Below are 10,794 nucleotides of genomic sequence, written 5' to 3'. Positions count from 1 at the left end.
TTTTATTCCTAAGGATTGTGTACATAGTTCCGCATAATCAGTGCGTACACAACTTTCCCACTAGAGCGCGCCCCGCTAAGCACAACAGCGCAGGCGCAGCGTTTGTCCGTCTCCGCACTACGAGATGGCGCTGCCATAGAGACAGACCAAATTCTGCTTCCGCCGATCCGCGTATTGATATGTAATGCAGCCAATGAGATTGCTGCTAACATAGAACCTTTTATCCTCGCGGATCACACAGGCGCAGTGATGCATGACTGCGCGAGGTATTATAACGAGTGTACAGACCTCCGGTTAGTCAGTCTGCATTTGTCTGCACCAGTCTGTATCAGTCTGCGCTAGTCTGTACCAGTCTGTACGAGTTCTACATTTGTCTGTACCAGTCCATAGTCAAGTTTCAGTCTGCGCCTAATACGATTACCCTATTCCTGTACATAGCCATGTAGATAAATGTATAGACACTTTTGTCAAATATCAGAGATATATGTGAGAATAAGATTAACGTACCAATACCAAAGGAACTTCAGTTTGTCAATTGTAAATAGCATCCAGAATGAAGTTAAGTAATTTTTATGCTTGTTATTATTTTAGTAAATGTGTGTGAAAATTAATCAAGTTCTGCTTATAGTTGGTCATCGTCAATCTGCTACTCTAAGCGTGCAAGTGGCATTTCTAACGGCAGAAGATATACACGCCACGATAAGACCACGAGACATATTGCTGACACTCGCCTACTTCGTTAGAGCGACAAGTCAAATAATCTGATGGTGTGTGTACTGAAGGTCTTACAGTACGCACACCACACTAAGTGACTTGTATCACTGTTTTTTAAAGATAAAAAGATAAAATAGAATCTGTTTAGCTCATATCGTCATTCGATAAATGGCAAAGTTCCATACTCTCTTTCGAGAATTCGTCCATCACTTCACCGACACAAGTAATCTAAGAGAATTCTCGGTGGACCTACGGCCGCCGACGGTCGACGGCCAAACTTACACGAGCCGGCGGAACTTGTCCCGCGGGCGTTGCTACTGGAAAATCCCGCGCCAGTTGTGCTCGCGGACCGCTACTGAATGCACTTCCGAGGACCACGGCTGTCTGCAGACACGCCCCATCTGCCCCCCCCCCCCCATACCACCATCATTGCGGCCTGCTGATTGGATAACGCAGTTTGTGACGGGCTCCGCAGTCCTGAATATTCAGTAGAGCCGGCGGATTTATTCGTCTTGTTTTCACTTCCGCTGTAAATTCGTACCGCACGCGAGTGGAGGGCACGCAGCGATTAATTCGTGTGGATTTGAAAGTGTACGTCACTATTTGAGGAAACAGCAACTTCAAGATGGAAGGGTATAAATGAAATTATACGAACGGTACGTTCAGAGCACAGTTTGGTGTGAGTCTCTAATATTAAAAGGCTTGGCCGGATTTACACAAAGGACAGGCACACCTGGGTCTTCGGCTCAGAGAGGAAAAGGAGCGCCGGATGACCACGACTGTCGCTTGTATGTTCGGCAGATCTGGTTAGGCACATTCAAAAAAATGAATTTGATGTAATCTGAACATATGGAAGGCTAGTCTGCAGCCAGTGGTACTGTCGCTTAGCTTAGCGTTCGGTACATTGCTGAGTTCAGCTGCAGGGCAACTGTTAACTTCACTGGACGCAATTGCCGTAATACACAAGATCAAAGAGCTTCGAACCGCGAGAAAAAAAAAAATCGTGTAGCCGCAAATTTGCGCACAGTGGTAGGAGGCAGTGCGATGAATGTAATGTTAAACCGTTTCTCCTGGACAACTTCTTCCTTTCTTTTGACGAATTTCTAATTAAAAACTGGTATGTCGGCAAAAATTATTTTAATCGTAGTTGCTTAAGTAGGACTAAGAAATAAGTTCATTAGCGAACGCTAAACATTTTGCGAAGTGAAGCAGGAATGAGGCACAATGCTCCATTAGCTTTAAAAGGTTACAGATTTGTCTGCTATTACTATAAATTAATAGAAAAGAAAGGAAATTACGGTAACAGTAATAAATTAAAAAACCAAGAACACCTCATTCCTACTACACAATAAAAACAGAAGGCAGCTATCTCTTGGATTTACATAATACGCCTTTATTTGGTCGTAGTCCTAGAAAATTGACAACACGAAAAACAGAGAGTTCTTGAACCACAGTTTTCACCTTTCAGCAATGAGCATTCGTAATGCCCATATAGTGGTATGATCCTGATTACAAAAAGATTTTGGAGCAGGGTTTCAAAAAATTGTAATCAATAGGAAAATATTGACGATTTTCTTTTCTAGTATTCAATGACTAACCACTTTTCGAGAAAAGTAGCGAACAGTGGACTAAGCTTTTTTTATTTGCCTATTCAATTTAATATTTTGATTCTATGTGTCTTGTAACCTAGGGGTGGTGGCAAGGGTGGGGGTGGGGGGCTATGGGGGCTATAGCCCTCCCCCCCCCCCCCCCCCCCCAATGCCCCAATGGAGTATCATATTACACGGATAAGGACTTCAGAAATCAGGGAATATATTACTTCAACAGATTCAATCATTTTTTTATAATTATGTGGTAATGATGTAGGTTGCAATGTATCTCAAACAAAAGAATAAGAGAGGCTTACTATCGAAACCAATAAATATCATTTAACTTAAAATAGGCGTCATATTATCTATTAATATACATTGGATGTATATTAATGTAGGAGTACCACTTAACAATAACCAAGAACGCTAAATATGCCGGGTATGCCTACCAACACTTAAATTGCTGACCCCAGACAAAAACTTCGAAATAGCCGGACGTCTGGGTGAAATCGTATTATTTTCCCGGGCGCACACATTCTGTAGACACGTTTTTACCCTGAACTCCAAAAAAGTTACCAAAAATTACTTTAATGTGTGTAATTGGCGAACAATTCTAGGCTTATATCTTTTCTATGTTCTTCCACATTTGAAAGCTTGATCTGTATGCCATCCGATTTGTACATAAGTGGATTTTGTACTTTTGTGTACTTTACGAAACTGATCCCGTTAGGAGAGAATAGCACAAGTACTGAAATAAGTCATTCATTGCTTGTTAAATTGAATTCGTACACTGCCTGCCAAGCAATGGCCCTAGCACTGTATTTGTCAATGACTGGCATGATGCTTGCAGCAGCAGTTGTGGCTGATATGTCGATGCAGTGTGTTAACGCTTATGGCAATGAGCGCGCTAGCTTCATTGGTGTGTTTGCGAAATGACGCCTGAATGCTGCAAATTTTGGAAGGATTGCCGCGCTGCTGTTGTAGTGCGGTGAATGGGAAAACAAGCACATTTCACTCTGAAAGGGGTGAGGGAGAGTGGGATACGGAAATACGCCGCGTTTCAGTTGCGTACAGAAATAGCGCATCCAAAAAGCCTCGTAGGAAAACAAAATAAAATAATTTTGTAGTCTGGGACAATGCTACGCGAAAAATGTTTTAACTGTGTAAATACGATTTTTCTAAATAATCTTTGACATTAATATCTACTTCTCTATCACATTTATGTGGTACATATTGAGATATACCAGTGTGTCGCTGTTTCGTTTACAGCCAGGTCTCGCCAGCAGATACTAAAATCTACAACTGCCGTAGGCTCAGGTCTACTTATTTTGTGATCTTTGGTTGTCCAGTATTACATGTCCACGGTCCTTTTTTTTTAACTTTATAAATAACAAAGAAAAACTTTGTTTAGCACAAAAACAAAGACATATCGCACCTACCTTACCAAGCGGTGCCAAGATCCGTGTCAATAAATTCGTAAACTTTAGCTTGTTCAAAATCTTAAATCTGAAATTTCTTCGTCGATTGCTTTCAAATTTCGACACAACTTCACATTCGAATACGCACACGTTCTTATACAGCTACCGGAAGGCCATCTTATATTGTATAAATACATATTTAAAATAGAAACGGACAACATTGTTACCAAAAATCTCGAAAAGTTCTTCACCGATTTACTTCAAATCTTTACACATTACTCTAATAAACGTTCGGATGGTCACAGTCTATTCAAATTTATAACATGTATAATATGCAGTGTGATTCAATTGCCCCTACCGATGTAGTTTTATGCAACCCGTAATTCTACATCTGGCATTCAAAACTACTCGCGAAATTTTCATATTTCCTCGCTCGCTATGCGCGAACTATTAGTCCTACAGAAAAAAAAATTACGGAAGATTTTTGAAGGTAATTTAATGTAGCTAACTTTTGTAGCAGTACACGTTTTCATTGATGGCCGCCGTTTTAGAGCTATTCAAGAAACATTTACAGAAGGGAGCTTCAATCGCACCTCCACCGGACACTCACCCCTCACCAGTCAGGATTTCTAGTGTATTGTTCCTGCCACTCTCCCCTGCTACTGTGCAACAATTTCCGACTGAACGAACTGTTCCAGATATTCGACTTATTTTGGTCTGTTGATTGCGAATGCGGGGGTGCGGGAGAAAGGGTGCATTTGAAGGTCACTTTCGTACTTTTTTTTTTTAATAACTTCAGCCTGTAACAGAAACGTATCACAGCACAAAAATTTAACAAATTAAATTTCGTACAGAAACGTTCTGTTCGTTCTTTTCTATGGGACTAAGAGTTGGCGGGTAGCGAGCAAGGAAGTATGAAAATCTCGCGCGCGGTTTTTGAAGGCCGGATATAACGATGTGTGCTGTATAAAACGACGCCGGTAGGGCACCTGAATCCCATATATAAATGTATATGTTGTTAGCTAAAGTCTTGAGAAGTTCTTGACCGATTTACTTCAAATTACTAAAGGACGCACGAATAAAAATTCATATGGATATTACCTAATACGTTTTTAAGCAACAATGTGCAGGTTTTCTCTTAAACCCGATTGCGCTTGGCGCTACTGTGAATGCTAGTAGCCGGCCGGGGTGGCCGAGCGGTTCTAGGCGCTACAGTCTGGAACCGCGCGACTGCTACCGTCGCAGGTTCGAATCCTGCCTCGGGCATGGATGTGTGTGATGTCCTTAGGTTAGTTAGGTTTAAGTAGTGTAAGTTCTAGGGAACTGATGACCTTAGAAGTTAAGTCCCATAGTGCTCAGAGCCATTTGAACCATTTGAATGCGAGTATGTGCGGTTTTGTTTTCTTTCTCGCAATCGTTTTAACAACGCTGATATCGCATTTAAACTATCAGCAAAATTTTTTCTCCATACGTGTTGTTTCTCATTATATACACTCTTAAACAAAAAAAAATTTATGCTCAACACTGTGCTGTTTTGTCTTCATTCTCGCAGATGCTTTTCAAAAAAATGGCTCTGAGCACTATGGGACTTAACTTCTGTGGTCATCAGTCCCCTAGAACTTAGAACTACTTAAACCTAACTAACCTAAGGACATCACACACAGCCATGCCCGAAGCAGGATTCGAACCTGCGACCGTAGCGGTCACGCGGTTCCAGACTGAGAGGTGCTTTTCACATAAGAGTATTTAGGGCTTATCAGCTTGTGATTACAATACTTCACCGAGCGAGGTGGCGCAGTGGTTAGCACACTGGACTCGCATTCGGGAGGACGACGGTTCAATCCCGTCTCCGGCCATTCTGATTTAGGTTTTCCGTGATTTCCCTAAATCGTTTCAGGCAAATGCCGGGATGGTTCCTTTGAAAGGGCACGGCCGATTTCCTTCCCAATCCTTCCATAACCCGAGCTTGCGCTCCGTCTCTAATGACCTCGTTGTCGACGGGACGTTAAACGCTAACCACCACCATTACAATACTTCTGTGTTCTGCGGAATATGAATTTGCAATAAAAATAAACAAAGCTCAAGATCAAAGAGAGAAGAACGGGAATAGATGGACGAGATGGGAGAGAAGGATATGGAGAGAAAGAGGGAGGAAGCGATGGATAGAGAGAGGGAGGGAGGCGGTGATGGACAGAGAGAGGGGGAGAAAGAGGTTAGGTCATATATTCAATTTACATGCACATTTAGCTAGTGTGAAGCACTGTCGGGTTCGCTAGTATTTAATTAAATAAAAAATCGAAATCAGTAGGCTAACTAACACAGCAGTCTTCAAAGCTGATGCTGCTGCTTTTATTGTCGTGATCTGTTACGTCAGAAAAGCCATTTGTCTGAATTATGACACGTAATTTTAAGCTTTGCTGATAGCCAATTATGTCTAAATTTAAGTGCATCTAAATGAGATTATTCGGAACCCCTCGCACACTGCTGCCTTCTCTTCGCATGCAAATAGTCTTTATAATCTTCGTATATTGACTGAATCGAACTGAAATGGGGTGACGGTTGCGTTGAAAGGCTAAAAAGAAACAAAACAAAAGCCACCAAGTAATAAAAATCAGATTTTCATTACGATGTAGATCAAACGACTCTGTTGGTAAGAGGACTACGAAACTTAAATTGAATTTTTAACAGACAAGCGTATTGCGTGGGACATCGATATACCTTTATCGAAGTTTTAATGAAATAATGATGATTAAAACATCGTTTCTTAAGTGAAGTCATATTCACCTCACTCTTCGAGAGAAATATCTCAGTTTCTTCAACAGGCTTTCGTAAAAAGTGTCAAAATTAAAACGATCAGGGCCGCTGTATTAGGCTTTGCAGTATTACTTCAAGGACGCTGTCAACCCATTACCTCACTCCAAATAAGAGGTGGTTCTGATTTCATGTGCATGGTAGTAAAGCTCGATATAATTTCTAAAAGAGAAACCAGATACGCTGAACCACACGAAGAAAGCTGAGAAACTAAACAGAAGTAAAATGATCGATATGGACAAGGAAGGATAAGTTCAAGCAATCTTATGAAGTAGCCGAATGTGCCTCGTATGGTATACTGGAACCAATTTTTATTACTTAAAACTTTAGGTTATACTTGGAAGGAGTTTTCATTTGAAGCAATCAATATGGAATATGTAGAGCGTTGGCAATCACTCTTGGATTTATGAAAAGAAAGGCGAGTTCAGCAGAAATGTATGACAAGTTCCAACACATTTTAGCCTCATTTGGAAAAGCTTCTGTTATTCATTGTAAGTGCATGAGTGCACACAAGTTGCAAATACCTATTCTTATATCTGTTTGGGTAGGCTAGGATTGTAAATCCAAAGGGTTACTAACTGAAAATTGTTTATTTCTTTTGATGTCAATTTATAACATTAGGATTTTAGTTTAGTTGTAAACGAATAAAACCTTCTTTCTTCTTAAGAAGTGGAAATGGCTAATATGTTGCCAACTTAAAATTTTTAAAATGTTATTCGGGAGACAGCGGTGTTTGCCACATGTCTGATCCTATGAGAACACTGCACCATTTCTCCATCTCTCTGAAGTGATTCCACTTAAGAGCAGTACCAACTGCTTCACCATTAAGGAGTCGAAACGTATGATAAACAAGGCTGTGGTCGGCTGAAGGCCACCTTTAAACTAAAATAAACATATCAGGATTATAAACTGCACTTCAACTCAAATAAATCCATCACAATTTTAAAATGTGTGCCTCGCAGATTTCTAGTTCTTTTGCTGTAGAATCTTTATTTTAAGTCATTTGATTGAAATATTTGTGCAAGAAGTTAAAATGTAGGTGTCATTAGACAATAAAATAATGATTGTAGCCGCACAATCTAAATGCATGAACATAATTTATTGGTACCTGTCATTCATTTGCAGTGTGTATGTGAAGATTATTTCTGGCCATAAAATTAGCATGAGAAGTGCCGTTGTTGTAGTCTTCTTCAGTTCAAAGACTTGTTTGGTGCATTCTCCATGCTAGTCTTTGGTTTGCAAATCTCTTCATTTCTGCATAAGTACTTCAGATTACATCTTTTGGAGCCTGTTTAATGTAATTTAGTCCCGCTCTGTAATTCGTTCTGTTACCAAAGTAACTATTTCTTTATGCTTGAGAATGGAGCGTATCGACTGGAAATTACTTTGAGTCATTTTGTTCCATAAACGTTTTTTTCCAATTGGCTACACCACTGCTTTATTAGTTACTCAGTGTACCTAATTAATTTTCAGCATTCTTCTATAACATTGCATTTCGAAAGCTTCAGTTCTTGTGTGTACCGTTAGGCTACGTTCCAGACTTTTTCAGAAAAGACTTCCTAACACTTAAACTTATTTTGGTCATTGACATATCATTTTACGAAAAGCTTTTCTCGTTGCCGACAGTCTGCATTAAAATCGTCTTTACTCCTCCCATAATCAGTTATCTAAATAGCAAAACTCTTCTATTACTTTTAGTGCTTAATTTCCTCATCTAATTGTCTCAGCAGTGTCTAGTTTAATTGCATTACCCTTGTTTTACCTCTATTGATGTTTATCTTGCAGCCTCTTATTAAGAACTGTCGATTCCATTCAACTGTTGTTCAAAGAATATTAGTGTCTCTGACGGAATGAGAATATCATAGACAATCTCTATTATCATAATTATTCTCTCTGACATTTAATTCCCTTTCTTCTTTTTTCTTTGGTTTCCTGTAATGCTTGCTCATTGTGCACACTGAATAATATTAGGGTTAGGCAGCAGCCATGTTTCTCTACCTCCTCAACTACTACTCCCCTTTCATACTCGACAACTCTTGTAACTTATAGTCTGGTCCCTTGGTTTCTGTGCACTTTATGGATGCCCTTTTGCTTTCTGTATTTTATCGCTAATAGCTTCAGAATTTCAAAGAGTGTATTCTAGTTAACAGCGTTTGTCTCACTAAACGTGACAGCTAGGACCTCACATTATTATACCCGCATGTATAGAGAAGCTATAGAGATCTACAAGCACGGAAATAATTTTAATAGAAAAGAAGAAGGATTAAAACTAGACAAGATATGGCGGTCGACTTTGAACCAACGAAGTGACAATCGATTACCTGTAATCGAGAGAGTTTTAAAGTCGAAAGCACATGACGAGTGGTGGCGCCATCTAAGCGCTCTATATAAGCGTGACCACCAGGACCCAGCAGCCAGTCGCCGACTCACCTCAGAAGATGTTGCACGCAGCAGGCAACGAAACGTCAGGAAGGAGAAGATGTTTTATATATGGACCACGGCAATTTAGCCCGGATGTTTTAATTAATGAAAACCACATCTGGTATCTTATTTCAAATTCAAATTCCTCTGAGCACTATAGGACTTAACTTCTGAGGTCATCAGTCCCCTAGAACATAGAACTACTTAAACCTAACCAACCTAAGGACATCACACACAACCATGCCCGAGGCAGGATTCAAACCTGCGACCGTAGCGGTCGCGCTGTTCCAGACTGTAGCACCTAGAGCCGCTCGGGCACCACTGACGGCTATCGAATTTTTTCAAAATTCCACCTATCTTGGCGGACACGTTTCCAGCATACGGAAGAAAAGCCACAGACCTAAAGGTGTCTTCAGAATGTTCAGGTAGAGGTCCAAACTCAAAAGCGCGTCGAATTTGTCCGTACGTATAGCCGTTATTACTGAAAACGTCCTTAAGATGTTGCAGCTCGTATGATAAACTCTCTACATCCGAGACGGTATATGCTCGTTTAACCAAGGCCGGAAGGACTCCTGTACGTTGAAAAGGTGGATGGCAACTGAGGATATGTAATTACCTGTCGGTATGAGTGGGTTTCTTGTAAAAACTGTGTCCAAGAGTTCTGTCTCCTTTTCCACGAACTAGTACGTCTAAAAAAAGGTAACTTTCTCTCCTTTTCAATTTACATCGGAATTTGATGTTTGGATGAAGACAGTTAAAACGGTCCAATAACCGGTGCAAAGAGTCTACTCCATGTGGCCAAACAAGAAACATATCGTCAACATATCTCAGAAAACATGAAGGCTTAGAAAAAGATGTTTTTAGGGCCATATCCTCAAAGTCCTCCATAAAAAGATTAGCGACTCTGGGGGATAAAGGACTCCCCTTAGCCACACCGTCGGTTTGTTCAAAATAGTTGTCATCAAATAAAAAACAGATGGACGTCAGAACATGACGGCAGGGCTTCGTCATTTACATTCCAAGTTTTTCATTAATTAAAATCAATGACTCTTCAAGAGGGACCCGAGTAAATAGTGACACCACATCAAAACTAACAAGTAAATCAGAGGTACCAAGACAAAGCAACTTTATACGCTGAATAAAATCCATGGAGTTGGAAATATGGTGTTCACATTTACCCACATGAGGGCTGAGAGCCGACGCTAAATATTTAGCCAAGTTGTAAGTTGGTGCACCCAAATTAGAAACAATAGGGCGCAATGGGACACCATCCTTATGGATCTATGGAAAACCGTATAATGTAGGTGGAACGGCCGCACCAGGACGTAGTTTTTTGATAGTGTCCTCAGATAATGAACTCTTCTTCATAAGTGAAATCGTAGTCCGTTTTAAGCGATCCGTGGGATCCTTCTGTACCATACGATACGACGGATTCTTAAGTAAATCATACATCTTATTCATATAATCTACCTTTGAGAATAAAACGGTAACATTACCTTTGTCTGCTGATAAAATTAACAATTCAGGTTCTCTCTAATAGACCGAATGGTTGTTCGTTCAGCTGAAGAAATGTTAGTTTGTGGAGGCCGAGCCCGACGGAAAAGGTGAGAAACCTCCTGTCTAATCTCTTCCGCCTGTTCTTCCGGAAGACGAAACACAGCTTGTTCAACAGAAGAAATGAATTCAACGGTGGGAATACTTCTAGGTATGGGTGAAAAGTTGAAACATTTTTCCAACACTGAAACCGTGACATCATCCAGCTCTTTACTTGTGAGATTAATCACAGTCCGTCGAGAAGTATCATTTCCCGCTATCAAGTGTTGACGACAAAGACGTTGAAA

This window comes from Schistocerca americana, chromosome 6 (genome assembly GCF_021461395.2).
Source record: "Schistocerca americana isolate TAMUIC-IGC-003095 chromosome 6, iqSchAmer2.1, whole genome shotgun sequence".
Lineage (NCBI taxonomy): Eukaryota > Metazoa > Arthropoda > Insecta > Orthoptera > Acrididae > Schistocerca > Schistocerca americana.
This window is presented reverse-complemented; position numbering follows the sequence as displayed.